Source organism: Bison bison, unplaced genomic scaffold (genome assembly GCF_000754665.1).
Source record: "Bison bison bison isolate TAMUID 2011002044 unplaced genomic scaffold, Bison_UMD1.0 scf7180017864139, whole genome shotgun sequence".
Taxonomy (NCBI): Eukaryota; Metazoa; Chordata; class Mammalia; order Artiodactyla; family Bovidae; genus Bison; species Bison bison.
The window spans coordinates 2,677,774-2,687,905 of NW_011494711.1; the positions used below are offsets into that span (position 1 = coordinate 2,677,774).

Genomic DNA, 10,132 nt, shown 5'->3' on the forward strand with positions numbered 1-10,132 from the left:
GACTGGTTGGATCTCCTTGCAGTCCAAGGGACTCTCAAGAGTCTTCTCCAACACCACAGTTCAAAAGCATCAATTCTTTGGCACTCAGCTTTCTCCACAGTCCAACTCTCACATCCATACATGACCACAGGAAAAACCATAGCCTTGACTAGACAGACCTTTGTTAACCTCAAATAAATTTAGAAGAATCTCATGAGTATAGAGTATTATCCATGGGTTAGGCTCCAGGTAGTATTTTACAAGTGTGATGTCAGTAAATTTACATAGCAAGTCCTATGTTATTGGTCTTATTAAACCAACTTATAGGTGAGATATTGTGTAACTAGTCAATAAATGGGGAATATGGGTTCATACTCTGATATGCTGGTCATTCTTTACCCAACATTCCTTTTTAGATTTAAAAAAAAGTCAACACCAACAACAGCAACAAAAAAGATTATTACACCAAAGCTTCATTTAAAAACGGGCAACTAAATGCCTGGTTAGGATTCCAACTGTGTGAAAATTATAAATCCCAGCTTTTCAAAGGAAGAATATTGGGTAGGTCTGGCAAAAGCCTGAGCAGAGATTAGACAGGCAGAACTGAGCATTCAAACAGACAAACAGATTATAGTTAGAGAAACTTCTCTTAAGATGCCATCTTCCCTTCCCTGTTGTGGTCATCACTGAAGTGGCAACAGCCAAAAATGAAAATTAATCCCTTTTTGACTTCAGACAAGAGCAAGAACCATAAATAACATGCCAACTCACTTTCCCACGTTCACGTTAAGATTATTTCTTTCCCTCTTTCCAAAGAGCTGAGACAGGAGTACCACGTCCAGTCCATGTCCATCTAAAAGGATGATGAAGTTCAGGTTGTACAAGGATATTACAAAGGTCAACAATTTGGCAAAGTATTTCAAGTTTGCAGGAGGACATGTGTCATCTACAATGAACATGTACAGCAGGAGAAGCCTATGGTACAAGTATCCATGTGGGCACTCAGTCTAGCAAGGTGCTTAGCCCCAGGCCAAACATGAACAAGGCTGGCAAAAAGAGCTTTGGATGTAAAGCCAAATCTTGCAAAGTCAGAAAGGAAAAGGGCCAAAAAAGGAAGAAATATATGAGAAGATGTGGAAATAAAGTAATCTTATATACAACCTTCATTAATACCTGCTAAAATGAAAACGAAAACAGAAACAAAAAACCCAACTCCCTAACCCAACCAGCCATCCCATACTCCCATTGTGCAAAAGGATGAGAAATTGTTTTATGTTCTTGCCTGCTGATTTGTTGTTATCAGTTTGCACCAGACGACTGAGATAATCCAAGGGTGCCAGAAATAAAATTCGGGATCTTTTTATTAAAGTGGTTTCTTATTTTGGTTGGTCATAAATAGTAAAGAAGGCCTTCCTTTGCCCTTCTGCTGGCCATGTGCAGAAACATGGGGTTGACTTTGCCTCTGATCTTCTCCAACTCTTCTTTTCTCTGAAAGATGTTTGAAAACTACTATTTAAAAAAAATAATTCAAAAAAGTCAAAGAAAGAGGATAAAAATCATAGCACACCCCATACACAAGGAAATGTTCTTCTGAAGCATTTGCAAGTTGGTACCAGAAACTTATCAAAACCACCTCAAACGGTAAACTGCTTGTGATTATGAATGACTTTGTTTCTTGCTTCTTGTGCTTTTTGGTTTCCTATTATGCACATGTTAACTTTTAAGAAATAAATGTTATTTTAAAAACCTTAAAAAAAAAAAAAAACCACCTCAATAAAAGAAACGGTTACATGAATGACTTTTGAATACTGAAACTTCAAGTATGTTAGCAAATCAGAAGACCTGTGAAATAAGTGGATATACTTACTAACATCCTGGATGGTCTCTACATAAACAGATTCTAAAGGGACATTTATATAATTAATTCACATTTGGAGCCAAAAGAAGCCCTGTATTGATTCCAAAGGACAACATCTCTCAACGCACACAGAATAGTGAGTTGTCATTTCTTTGTTTCAATAACCAAATGTGGTTATGGCCAGCTTAGTACTAAGATTTGGGTGATAGCTGCAGCTGTCTAGAAACTATCTCTAAAAGGTAGGTGCCAATATCCCAGCAAGCACTTTAAGAAGACTTCAAGTTGTATTTATCTGATCTAAGATTGAATGATATATATAGGGGAAAGAATGTTGGCAGGAATTTAGCAGTCAGAAGTCTGTGTTTCCTTGCAAAAGACAGTTGGACAATTCCTTTAAAGAGAGTAAGCTATTACTCAAAACTCAGACATTTGCTTCTCCATTTACCAGTGAAAATTGTATCCTATTGTCAGATACAATGTGTGTTATTATTAAAAATTACATGTCCCTTCTAAATAGCTGAGTTCACCTACATATTTGAGTTAACATATCGACCAAAGAGAACAGGGTTGGCCACAAAGTCAATGAAAGTCAAATAAAAGGCCAAACTAAACAGATGAGACACCATGCCCTAAAGATCAACAGAGGAGATCATTGTTAGGTAAGAAGGGTTTAGTCAATTCAGCAAGGAGAATTTGCCATGCCCATCACAAAGCAACTCATTTAAACTACTTAAACACAAATTCTACTGCAAGACTTGTGGGCAGTTAGTTGAATACAACTGGGTTTTTTTCTTTACCATATTGTATTAAACTACATTGAATCTTATGTGGATATCCTAGAGATATCTTTGAAATTTTTGGTAATAACAATGGTGGCAACAAATCAGTAGCTTTATATTAGTTAACTTTTTCAACTATCTAATTGAAAAAATTAATTAATTTCAATATTTAAATTTATATTTAATTGTGAGATGTGATATTTAAATGTAAGATGTAATGATAATTATGAAGTAATGAACTATTTGTTTTAAAGCAATCCTTATTCCAGTATATTCTTCCTAAAATGATTCTACAGCTTTTGAATAGTGGGCATTATCTGGACTGGTCTAGAGTATCAAAGACATGCCCGGAAAATCCCATGGATGGAGGAGCCTGGTAGGCTGCAGTCCATGGGGTCGCTAAGAGCCAGACACGACTGAGCGACTTCACTTTCACTTTCCACTTTCATGCATTGGAGAAGGAAATGGCAACCCACTCCAGTGTTCTTGCCTGGAGAATCCCATGGACGGAGAAGCCTAGTAGGCTGCAGTCCATGGTGTCACACAGAGTCGGACATGACTGAAGCGACTTAGTAGTAGTAGTGGTAGAGTATCAAAGAGTCCACACCCTGTCCATATTTGTCCTTCCTGAGATTTGTCAGAAAGAACTTCTATCCACTAAACTGAAAAGCACAATTTCTTCTTCTCTGTAGCATCCATTAGGATTCATTCTGCTAAATATTATAATTAAATACCTGGAAAACCCAAGAGACTCAACCAAAAAGCTATTTAGCCAAGTAGTGAGGCACAAAATTAATATACAAAAGACAACAAATGGCATGAATATACAATGGATTCAAGCACTCATTTAAAAAAGAAAAGATGAAAGCTACATTAATAAACTTAATAAGAAATGTTAAAACACAACTGAAAACATACAAGAAGTTTTGTACAAAGGGAAGATGTGCCTAGTTGGTAAATACCAAAGGATGTCAATTCTTTCTGAGTTAATTTATAATTTCAACATGAGCCCAATAAGAAAAATATTGACAGTGAGGTTTTTAACACAAGGCAAAATTATCATAAAGTTTATATGGAAAAATAATTAATCAGAAATAGGCAGAAAACTGAGGGCTAAAGGGCAATTAGGGCAAATTAGCACTATCAGATTTGTTGTTGTTCACTCATTTAGTCACGTCTGACTCCTTGTGAACCCATGGTCTGCAGCACGCCAGGTTTCCGGGTCCATCACCAACTCCCAGAGTTTGCTCAAACTCATGTCCATTGAGTTGGTGATGCCATCCAACCATCTAATCCTCTGTCGTCCCCTTCTCCTCCTGCCTTCAATATTTCCCAGCATCAGGATCTTTTCCAGGGAGTTGGCTCTTCACATCAGGTGTCCAGGGTATTGGAGTTTCAGCTTCAGCATCAGTCCTTCCAATGAATATTCAGGACTGATTTCCTTTAGGATGGACTGGCCTTTTCACCTTGCTGTCCAAGGGATTCCCAGGGGTCTTCTCCAACACCACAATTCAAAAGCATCAATTCTTTGGCGCTCAGCTTTCTTTATAGTCCAACTCTCACAACCATACATGAATACTGGAAAAAACATAGCTTTGACTATGTGGACCTTTGTCAGCAAAGTAATGTCTCTGCTTTTGAATACGCTGTCTAGGTTTGTCATAGCTTTTCTTCCAAGAAGCAAGCATCTTTTAATTTCATGGCTGCAGTCGCTGTCTGCAGTGATTTTGGAGCGCAGGGAAATAAAGTCTCTCACTGTTTCCATTGTTTCTCCATCTATTTGCCTTGAAGTGGTGGGACCGGATGCCATGATTTTCTTTTCTCTTTTCTTTGAATGTTGAGTTTTAAGCCAGCTTTTTCACTCTCCTCTTTCACCTTCATCAAGGACTCCTTAGTTCCTCTTCACTTTCTGCCATAAGGGTGGTGTTATCTGCATATCTGAGGGTATTGATACTTCCCCCAGCAATCTTGACTCCACCTTGAGCTTCATCCAGCCCAGCGTTTCACACGATGTACTCTGCATATAAGTTAAATAAGCAGGGTGACACTATACAGCCTTGACATACTCCTTTCCTAATTTTGAACCAGTCCATCACTCCATGTCCAGTTCTAACTGTTGCTTCTTGACCTGCACACAGATTTTTCAGGAGACTGGTAAGGTGATCTGGTATTCTCATCTCTTGAAGAATTTTCCATAGTTTGTTGTGATCCACACAGTCAAAGGCTTTACAGTAGTCAATGAAGCAGAAGTAGATGTTTTTCTGGAATTCCGTTGATTTTTCTACAATCCGAAGGATGTTGGCAGTTTGATCTCTGGTTCCTCTGCCTTTTCTAAATCCAGCACTATCAGATATTAAAACACAAAGACCTGAACACTGAAACAGTGTGGTACTAATTAATCATTACACAAAATGACTGATAAATATCACACAAAATTCAAAACTAATTCCAAATGCATACTGCGATTATGAAAATTATGGCATTTCTAACCAGTGGGGAAGAGGTAAACACCTCAATAAATGATGGCCAACTGCCTGCGAGGAAAAGATCTTGGATTCTGAGCACATACCATTACTCCAGTAAAACCAGGACAAATTTCAAATGAATGAAAGATGTTCCTACAAAATAGTGAGAGCATATAATATTAGAAGAAGTTACAGAAGTTATATTCGAGTATTTCAGTGGAGAAGATCTTTATGACTCAAAATCTATAACCCATGAAAGAGAATAATAAATTTAACAATATATAAAACTATAAACAATGTCAGATAGTAAATTACAAACAGAAACTCATATCATAGACAAATAATCTCCTTAACATGTGAAGAACTATTGGATACCAATAAAAGACCAACAATGTAATAGAAAATAGGCATAAATACCAGGTGGTGCTAGTCATAAAGAACCTACCTGTTGATGCAGGAGACGTCAGAGATGCAGGTTCAGTCCCTGGGTTGGGAAGATCCGCTGGAGGAGGGCATGGCAACCCACTCCAGAATCCCATACAGAATCACAAAGAGTCGGACATGACTGAAGTGACTTAGCATTCATGCATGGAACTCTGTGTATGTGTGTGTAAGAGTTATGTAAATGATGGACAGGGTGAGAGCAAAACTTTTCACTGTATACCTTTATTTATATATATATATATATATTTTTTTTTAATTTGAACTATCTGAACATATGACATTTTATGTCACAGGACCAGGAAAAGATTTTGATACCCAAGAGGAGCTATTCCTTTAGGGCCCTCATCATAAGCAACCATTTGCTGCTGCGGAGTGGAAAGTCAATTGAAACTGTCTTCTAACAACAGTCAACAAATGGGACTACATCAAACTAAAAAGCTTATGCATGGCAAAAGAAACCATCAACAAAACAAAAGGGAAACCTATTGAATGGGAGAAGATATTTGCAAACAATATATCCTATAAAAGACTGATATCTAAAATATACAAAGAACTGATACAGCTCAACATAAAAAAAAACAGCAATTGACAAATGGACAGAGGACCTGAATAGACATTTTCCAAAGACAGACAGATGGTCAACAGGCACATGAAAAGATGCTCAGCGTGCTAATAATCAGGAAAATACAAACCAAAATGACAATAAGATGCCACTGCAGGCCTGTCACAATCACTATTATCAAAAAGACGACAAATAACAATTCTTAGGGAGGATGTGAAGAAAAGGGAACATTAATGTACTGTTGGTAGGAATGTAAGTTAGTATAGTCTCTGTGGAAAACAGTATTGAGGTTCTTCAAAAAATTAAAAATGCAACTGCCAGCAATTCCAGCTCTTAGTTATTTATTTGAAGAAAATAAAAACACTAATTCAAAAAGATATGGACCCCCATGTTTGTTGCAGCATTGAGTACAATAGCCAAGATTTGGAAACAACCTAAATGTTCACCAGTAGATGAATGGGCAATTAAGATGTGGTATATATACAATGGAATATTACTCAACAGTTAAAAAAAAAAAAAAGAAATCATTCCATTTGCAACAACTTGGATAGACCTAGACAGTATTATGCCAAGTGAAGTAAGTCAGTCAAAGGAAGCAAATACTGTATAATTTCACTTATGTGTGGAATATAAAAACAGAATGAAAGAATAAAACAAAAACAGACTCATATATACAGAAAACAAACCGATGATTGCCAGAGGGGGTGAGGGGTGAAGGACGGGAAAAATAGGTCAGAGGGATTAATAGGTACAAACTACTAGTTATAAAATAAATGTTATGGGGATGTAATATACAGCATAGGGATTATAGTCAATACTGTTATAATAACTTTGTATGGTGAGAGATGGTTACTAGATTTACAGTGATCATTTCATGACATATATAAATATGGAAACACTGTTTTATTCCTGAAAGTAATATAATATTATGTGTCAGTTATGATTCAATTAAAAAACAAAAAACAAAAAACCCACCAAATTAACAGGCAAATAAATAAAACTATCTTCTTCATTGCCAGTGGTCTCTTTCTACTAAAAAGTACACCATCAAAGCTACACATTAGACAGAGAACCAAGTAGAATACATGTTTTACTTACTTCTGTTCCTTTTCCTAAGAGTAAGGGAATTATGCCCAAATATAGTGTATCTTCCTTTAAATCTTTCTCTTCTTTTTAATCTTTTCTAAACATACAAAAAGAAAAAGAAAAGAAAAACCCCAAAAACAAAACAACCTCAAAAAGCCAAAGGAAAAAAAAAATGGCCATTCAATATTTTCCTTGTCTTCATATATCCAGGCTGCCATAACAAAATATCACAGACTGGGCTGCTTATAAACAACAGAAATAATTTATTTCTCATGTTTTGGAGCCTGGAAGTCCAAGATCAGAATGCCAACCTGACTGGTTGAGGATCCTTTCTGGATCACAGACTTTTCATTGTATCTTCATGTGGAGAAAGGGGCTGAGGATATCTCTGGAACCTCTTTTAAAAAGGATACTAAGCTCAGTCAGTAAAGAATCTGCCTGCATTGCAGGAGGCCCGGGTTCGATCCCTGGGTTGGGAAGCTCCCCTGGAGAAGGAAATGGCAACCCACTCCAGTATCCTTGCCTGGAAAATCTCATGGACAGAGGAGCCTGGTGGACTGCAGTCCATGGGGTCGCAAAGAGTCGGACACGACTGAGCGACTAACATACGGGAACACTAATGCCATTCATTATGTTAAGGCTCCACCTTTATGTTATGTTAAGGGCTCCACCCTCAACTTAAGACCTCCCAAAAGGAAGTGGAAAAACTCTCTTTCAAACTGAATTTAAGAGAGTCTCTTTGTACTTAAACTTTACCTTCTATTTGTCACCTCTGATTTCACGCCCTGTTTTCACACTAACATTTTACCAACTTTCAAGGTCATTTCTCTCTTGGCCTTAGGATATTATTCACCTAATTCAGCTCCCTATTGGTTTAACAGTATGCTCTGAATTCTTTTATCATCAATAAGGATATGAAGGAAACCATCCTCATGGCAGGTTTCCACTCATTATCATTTGATTCACTGTCATTGTATGAATCACTGGAAACTCAGTGATGGCTAAGTACTGTTTGTAACTTTGTCAAATTCTTCCATTACCCAGAGGTGGTTTAAACCAGACTACTTTAGCTCTTTGGAAGCTGCTTCTCTCTTACTGCTGTGATGCTGTAGCTTTTACTACTTTCTCATAAATAGATATCTGCAGACCCTAAGCTGCCTATATTGAAACTGATTCAATCTTTTGTCCAGAGGTTTCACTGAAGAGTACAGTGTAGGGTAACTATGACAACACTGGTATAATAAAAGAAAAGCAAACTCCAATAATCTAGAATTTCCTTCAGCCATTGTTTCCAGGGAGAACCTTTAAGACATTTTATGTTGCAACTTGCTTTATATGGTAACAATAATATGAAAGAGATATTCCTGAAATTAAAAGAACTGTATTCAATTTTTTTTCCCTCTCACTTTTTCCACCTGTGTTTTAGTTTGCTTTCAGTACTAGAGTTAGAATAAAAAGCAAATTGGTCATGGGAGATAATCTTTGAAAAAGCAATTTTCAGTACAGTGGCCAAAAATATTTTTAAAAAATAACTATAGTAATTGTAGAAGTTGGGTGATGGATATGTGAGAGTTCAATACAATATTCCTCTCCTTTGGTGTATTTTGAACATTTTCTATAACAAAAAAATTAAAATAAGTAAACCTTTAAGTGCATTCTCAATCTCTTTTTGCTGTGGTACATCATATCAGATATCCTATAAACTACCCTTGGCATCATCCTCCAAATTGGATCTATGTCCAGAGAGAGATATTAAAGTATAATTGAGGTGAAATGTACTATTACTTTACTGTAGTTAATAATTTGATGAGAAAAGTAGAGATAATAGCAAAAGGGTGGTAATTCCTGAAAGCTGGAAACTTGGGGCCATTCAAGTAGGTCATTGATGTTGTTTGCATATGTTCAGAGGAGGAAAGAGGGGAACATAGTGTGGATAACACAAGGGTGATATGAGGAAATAAGATTTTTTAAAAACTCTAGGTCCAGATGGTAAAGAATATAGAAAAAGAAGCTGAAGAACAAACTTAGGAAGGGCTGATAATGAAAAGCTGAGCTCAGGCAATCTCTGCATTTTATCACATATCCAGAATAAAGGAAAGAAGGCTATCATGGGATCCCTGTGAGTGTAATCCCAATGACCCTGAACACACTGAACATTCAGATGCCTGCAAGGACTGCAGTTTTAGCCTGAAACTGATCCAGGCAGAAAAGGACCCTGCACCTTCAAGGATACGGTTTTCCAAAGAGGTTTATCCTCCCTCAGCTTGAGAATGGGGGTAGACTGAACTAGAAAGAAAAGGCATCGATTTCAGTGGTTTGACTCAAGGAGAGAGCAATAAATGAAAGTATTGAGACAGCTTAGGAGAGGTGGCTTAGTGTTTTCAGACTGTACTGAGCTAATGAGGCAATATTTTCATCAGTACCTCGCTTCATCTATTTATATGTTTTTATTTTTTTAGCTGAATTTGTCCAAACAATTAGTAATACCAGATGTGGAACTGAACAGATTGGGTATACTGTATTTTGGTAGATATAATGGGAAAGGTATACTTTAGAGCAGGAAAAGGGTTATCCGGCTGTAGAGAAATATTTAGAGGAGAAATCTCTTGCCCCACTCTTGAATCTTTAAAAGTTTGAGAAGGCAAGTTTTTGTTCAAGATAAGGGTAGAGAAAATCCAGCTAAGTTGCTTTCTGTTTGGGATCTGAATGGCATTTCATCAGCCATTTGGAATTTAATTGCAAAGCATAAATAAATTTCTCAAGCCCCTTATTCTCTTTATAATAGCTTTTTCTCATTTGTGTGCTATTCTTCATTTGCCTGAAAGCAAATTAAGGTTTTTTAGTAGCTATCCACAAATGCAGAGCAACTTCATAGGTCTGGCTTTATTTATTATTCTCATTTGAGATTTCAGAATTTATGTTGAGAATATACGTAAGAAACTAGCCAAAGATGCAAAGG

The 10,132-nt window shown here is 36.8% G+C and overlaps 1 pseudogene; it reads left to right on the top strand.

The window, feature by feature from the left end:
- Nucleotides 1–686: 686 nt before the first annotated feature.
- Nucleotides 687–1,159, top strand: LOC104988645 (annotated as a pseudogene).
- The last annotated feature ends 8,973 nt before the right edge of the window (nt 1,160–10,132 follow it).